The sequence below is a fragment of the Triticum urartu genome, chromosome 2A (genome assembly GCF_056163025.1).
Source record: "Triticum urartu cultivar PI428250 chromosome 2A, HENAU_Tu73, whole genome shotgun sequence".
Lineage (NCBI taxonomy): Eukaryota > Viridiplantae > Streptophyta > Magnoliopsida > Poales > Poaceae > Triticum > Triticum urartu.
The window spans coordinates 50,263,907-50,270,424 of NC_141874.1; the positions used below are offsets into that span (position 1 = coordinate 50,263,907).

General features: G+C 45.5%; 1 pseudogene; it reads right to left on the minus strand.

Moving 5' to 3' along the window:
* Positions 1-5,088: 5,088 nt before the first annotated feature.
* Positions 5,089-6,518, minus strand: LOC147983604 (uncharacterized; annotated as a pseudogene).

Sequence of the window (6,518 nt, forward strand, 5' to 3'; positions counted from 1 at the left end):
CCAGTAGTTCAGATAAATATAGTTATTACTGGCTTTATTTGTTTTTGTTCATGACCATGGTTATTAATTTACAATCAGGGTCTTCTTAAGGCTATAAATGAGGTGTTCCCTGATTCCCCTCAGAGATACTGCCACAGGCACATCTATGCAAATTTTCAGTCAGCTGGTTTCAGAGGAGCAGAACTAAAAAGCTAGTAGATAAGGCTAGCTACTCATTCACCAAACATGGCCATGAATTAGCAATGGCAGAGCTTAAAGCAGAGTGTGAGGATGCCTGGAAGTGGCTTACAAAAATTCCAAAGGAGACTTGGTGTAGGTCTTCAATGGATTACAATTGCAAAACTGATCTTGTTGTGAACAACCTTAGTGAGGTTTTCAACAAAATGATCCTTGATGTTAGGGCCAAACCAATTAGAACTATGTTTGAAGGAATAAGGACTAAGCAGATGATCAAAAGGCAGAAGACTAGGGAAAAAACAGAGAACAGCAGGTGGATGATCACACCCAACTATTCAGAGAAACTAGAGGAGAATAAGAAGTATGCCAAATTTTGTGAGGCACATAAGGCTGGTCCTGACATTTGGCAAGTGTCTAGTAAGGAAAATCAGTACTGTGTCAACTTAGCTACTAACTCATGTGACTGCAGGAGGTGGGACATGACAGGTGTGACATGACAGGTGTGACATGCAGTCATGCAATAGCAGCAATGAGCAAGATTCACATGCACCCAGAGGACTATGTGCATGAATTTTTCAAAAAACCACTATATATTGAAGCATACAAAGACATAGTGTACCCTGTCCCTGGTCCTGGATTCTGGCCTGACACCCATACTCAGGATATTGAGCCACCAGTGTTCAAAGAAAAACCTGGGAAGAAACAAACAGCTAGGAGAAAGGGCCAGTTTGAGGTGCCTGCACCAAAAGGCGTGAAGGAAATATGCCCTAGAGGCAATAATAAAGTTATTATTTATTTCCTTATATCATGATAAATGTTTATTATTCATGCTAGAATTGTATTAACCAGAAACATAATACATGTGTGAATACATAGACAAACAGAGTGTCACTAGTATGCCTCTACTTGACTAGCTCGTTAATCAAAGATGGTTATGTTTCCTAACCATGGACAAAGAGTTGTTATTTGATTAACGGGATCACATCATTAGGTGAATGATCTGATTGACATGACCCATTCCATTAGCTTAGCACCCGATCGTTTAGTATGTTGCTATTGCTTTCTTCATGACCTATACATGTTCCTATGACTATGAGATTATGCAACTCCCGTTTGCCGGAGGAACACTTTGTGTGCTACCAAACGTCACAACGTAACTGGGTGATTATAAAGGTGCTCTACAGGTGTCTCCAAAGGTACATGTTGGGTTGGCATATTTCGAGATTAGGATTTGTCACTCCGATTGTCGGAGAGGTATCTCTGGGCCATCTCGGTAATGCACATCACATAAAGCCTTGCAAGCATTGCAACTAATGAGTTAGTTGTGAGATGATTTATTATGGAACGAGTAAAGAGACTTGCCGGTAACGAGATTGAACTAGGTATTGAGATACCGACGATCGAATCTCGGGCAAGTAACATACCGATGACAAAGAGAACAACGTATGTTGTTATGCGGTCTGACCGATAAAGATCTTCGTAGAATATGTAGGAGCCAATATGAGCATCCAGGTTCCGCTATTGGTTATTGACCAGAGACATGTCTCGGTCATGTCTACATTGTTCTCGAACCGTAGGGTCCGCACGCTTAAGGTTTCGATGACAGTTATATTATGAGTTTATGAGTTTTGATGTACCGAAGGAGTTCGGAGTCCTGGATGAGATCGGGGACATGACGAGGAGTCTCGAAATGGTCGAGACGTAAAGATCGATATATTGGACGACTATATTTGGACATCGGAAAGGTTCCGAGTGATTCAGGTATTTTTCGGAGTACCGGAGAGTTACGGGAATTCGCCGGGGAGTATATGGGCCTTATTGGGCCATACGGGAATAGAGGAGAGAGGCCAAAAGGAAGGAGGCCTGCGCCCCCCATCTGGTCCGAATTGGACAAGGGGCGCAGCCCCCTTTTCCTTTTTCCTCTCCCCCTCTTTCTCCTTCTCCTACTCCAACAAGGAAGGAAGGAGTCCTACTCCCAGTGGGAGTAGGACTCCCCTTGGCGCGCCCCCTTCTAGGCCGGCCGCCCCCTCCCCCTTGCTCCTTTATATACGGGGGCAGGGGGCACCTCTAGACACACAAGTTGATCTTCGTGATCGTTCCTTAGCCGTGTGCGGTGCCCCCCTCCACCATATTCCACCTCGGTCATATTGTAGCGGTGCTTAGGCGAAGCCCTGCGACGGTAGAACATCAAAATCGTCACCACGCCGTCGTGCTGACGGAACTCCTCCCCGACGCTTTGCTGGATCGGAGCCCGGGGATCGTCATCGAGCTGAACGTGTGCCAAGAACTCGGAGGTGCCGGAGTAACGGTGCTTGGATCGGTCAGATCGTGAAGACGTACGACTACATCAACCGCGTTGTCACAACGCTTCCGCTGTCAGTCTACAAGGGTACGTAGATCACACTCTCCCCTCTCGTTGCTATGCATCACCATGATCTTGCGTGTGCGTAGGAAATTTTTTGAAATTACTACGTTTCCCAACAAGACACAAGCAGGATGGGAATAATTACATGTAGCAATTGTGGTCTACAGGGCCATAGATTTACTTACTGTGGGAAAGCTCTAAACCCAAGTCTTCAGATGAGAAAGAACTTACACCAGGTCATTCAAAAATGCTGCATTCTTTGTTTAGTTAATAGTTGTTTAATTATTTTAGGTCTGCTCTATGTACTAACTATCTTAATTCTGTCATGCAGGAGAATAGAGAAATTTTTAGGGGTTCCTCTAGTGCTAGTCACCCACCTCCAGAACCACCACATCAACACCAAACTTCACAGATGCCAGCCTCATCTGCTCCACCTCCTAAAGTAGTGAGGAACAGAAAAACAGCAGCAGATAAGAGAGCTTCAGCATCAACTGTTTCTGCAGGAGCAGCCAGGTCTTCACCAGCACCTCCAACAGGATCAGCATCAACAAGAGCTCCAAGAGGATCAGCATCAACAAGAACATTCAATGCACCAAGAGCATCCACTGCAGAACCAGGGATATTAGCAGGCAAGAGGAAGAGGAAACCCCCTAGCAAGTTTGTACTATATTTTAGTGCTAGTGGAAACCATTGAAACTCTGTTACTAAGTTTGTGTTATGCTACTTAGTTTGATTGTATGGTACTAAATTTGTGCTCTGCTACTAGACTGCTTAAATTCAGACATGTGAACTTGTGTGCAATGTTGAATGTATGGTTGCTACTTATTTGTGCCCAATACCAATGGGTTAAGTGCTAGTGTTTTGTTTTATTTGTTTTACTTTGCCATTTGTGCAGTTTAGGTGCATGTTTTAATTGTTTTAATTTGTTTTTTTGTTTTACTTTGCCGTTTCTACATTTTAAAAAAATATGCACAAAAAAATGTCTGGCCTGGGGCTCGAACCCAGGACCAGTTGGTTGTAACCATGCTTTCAATACTAATGGGCTAGTGCTAGTGATTTGTTTGACTAGCATCGGCCAAACTTATTATATGTTTCCCACCACGTCGTCTGTTCAGCGTGCGTTGCAGCCGCCATCGTGGTGAGCGTGCATTGAGTAAACCCAGCCGTTTCGGATTCTACGACTTTATTACGTGTCCACCCACCACGCTCTCTGCTCACTCGCCCACTCGCCGCTCGCACCGCCCACTCCGCTTCCCCCTCTCTCCTGTCGAAATCGCCGCCGACAACCACCACCACCGCCGTCGCCATGGACTGGCAGCTGGCCATCGAAGCTCTCGCCGGCAACAACCAGGAGATGCGCGCGCAGTACAGGGAGATCGCGCGCTGGTTCCCCAGTCTAGCGATGATGAGGAACCACGCCCGCGGCCTCGTGAAGGTGATGACAGCTGCTGAAAAGCAGCGCACCTTCCCTGCCAGCCGTACCATCCCGCCGCCGTCCCTTCTGCTGTGGGCGATGCGCGAGGTGCAGCGCTCCCCCGACCCCAGGCAACGCGCCCGATGGTGGATGTACCGCTCATCCACCACGCCGCCGGCCGCCGCGGACCACGTCACCGACGCCGTCCTCGCGCTCCCAGCCCCAATCAACAACGCCTACTGGGAGAGGTGCAATCCATGGGTCCTTGGGCCCTCTGACTACTCTGACGGTGAGTCTTCAGACGATGAGTTCTCTAACGACGAGTCCAGTGAATATGATGAGGAGGAGGAGTCTGACGAATCTGACGACGAGGTGGATGAGGTCGTCGTCCTCTCCGACGACGAGCCTGAAGTGCAGCTGCTGGCTCCCGTCCTCGACGCCGTGGAGGGGGACAGGAACCTCCCAATCCACGTGGATGCGCTGCCGGAGGTCGATCTCCCAGACGGCGTCGTGGTGAAGCAAGAACAAGATGGCGGCGAGGAAGATGTGGTGGAGCCGGCACCGGGCAAGAATAAGAGGGCGGCCGTGACTGCAGTGCGCCGCTCCCAGCGCCTGAAGATGCTGAAGGAGGAGGAGTGAAGTGTTGCCTTCAGTTACTTCAGTGCAAAAAAATCCAGTTTCGTCAGTCCTGAACTTTCGTAAGTTCAGTAAGTACCTAGGTTCAGTTTTGTCAGGCAATATCTACTAATAGTTGCTTTCTATGTCAGACACTATCTACTACTAGTTGATTTCTATGTCAGACTATGAATGGCAGTACTATCTATCTATGTCAGACTATCTATATATGTTACTTGCTACTTGCTACTTGCTACACATGTTAAGTTATTTGTCACACTATCTAAGCTACTTGCTATATATGATATATGCAGAGTAAAGCAACCTCATCATAGATAAAACATTCTTACTTACTTAACTTAGCATGAGTACTCACTTAGCATAGTAGGTCTTAACATAATAGTCATTACATCATAGATAAAACCAACTAGTTTTTAAACCATAACAGTACCTTCCTCCCTCATACCATTCTGAAAGCACATGAAACTTTCGCAAAATATACACCTAACATGCATGACATTCCAAGGCCAGCTATATATATAGGCCTACTAATTACTTAACCCACACACCAAGCACTTCACTCATTCATAATTGCCTTGATCCTCTCCAGCTTATCTTTGCTGGCATGCCCAGCATTGACCAGATCAGCAATCAGATACTCCAGCTTCTTCTTCTCTTTCTTAAGTAGGTCCCTGTCCCCCTCCACTTCCTTCATGGCCTTCCTCATGTTCTGAATGATATCTGCTTGGCTTTGAAGAATGCACCTTTGCTCCTTGGCAAGCTTCATCTTTTCCATACTTATCTCAATCTTTGCTTGATCCTCAAGTTGTTTCTTCTTTGCATTTAGATCATTGATTGCCTGACTGGTATAGTCCATGTCATGAGACATCTTGCCATCTTGATAGTCAAAAAGCTTGGATACATCTTCCACCAACTGGCTGTAGTTGTTTGACAGGAAATCAATTTCCTTCTATAGCTTGGCCACCTCTTTCTCATGGGCTTGTTTGTCCTTCACCCTCCCCAAGTTCTGCTCATGGTACATGTCCCAAATCCTTGTTAGGCACCTTTGTAGAATCTCTAGCCAAGGACCATCCACCCACTCCACAACCCCACAGTTCACACCTACATCCTACAGAAGCAATTATTTACAATTAAGCACAAATCACTTAGTAACAAACTAAGTATAGATAACCAAAGTTCACACCTACATCAATATGCTATCTGAATTATGCAAACATAATTCTTTCATAGTAAGCACACAACACCTGACTTGGCATCAGAGATAAATTCAGTTAACAGCTATATTAAGTAGTAAATATAAATTCATTTAACTCTGTTCTTTTTCAGTTAACAGCTATATTCAGTAAACACCTAACTAATACATTCAGTTCACAGTACACTAAAGATCTCTGCATGTAGGTGTTCTCAGGTTCAGTCATGTATTGAATTCAGTTAACTAAAGATCTACTTTCACATATAGCTTCCATATGTATGGCACTTTCAAGTTTCAGTTCTAAACTACAGCACACATCTCTGCACCACATGTTGCACCACACATCTCCAGCAGCAAAACACATCACACATCTCCACCAGCAAAACAAGTTAGCGTTCAAGATTTAATACCTGCTGCACAGGACAACCCAGGCATCGCCTCCCAGTCAAAGCACCTTCAAAAGCCACCATCTTCTTCGGCCTCTGATGATGCATCATGCACGTCGGCTCAGATTCAGTGTAAGAACCACAGAAAAATGGTTCCACCACAGTGTCAGGGGTTTCCTGCAAAAAAAACTTCGAATCAAACCAAAAGCAACTTGGAATCTCCAACTTGGATGAACTAACCCTAACCCTAACTCTGTTCCACCATTATGCACTTACAAAGAGCTGAGAATCCATTGAAACCATGTTGATGTCCTCGTCCGAGCTCTCCTCGTCATTCCAGGATGGCAT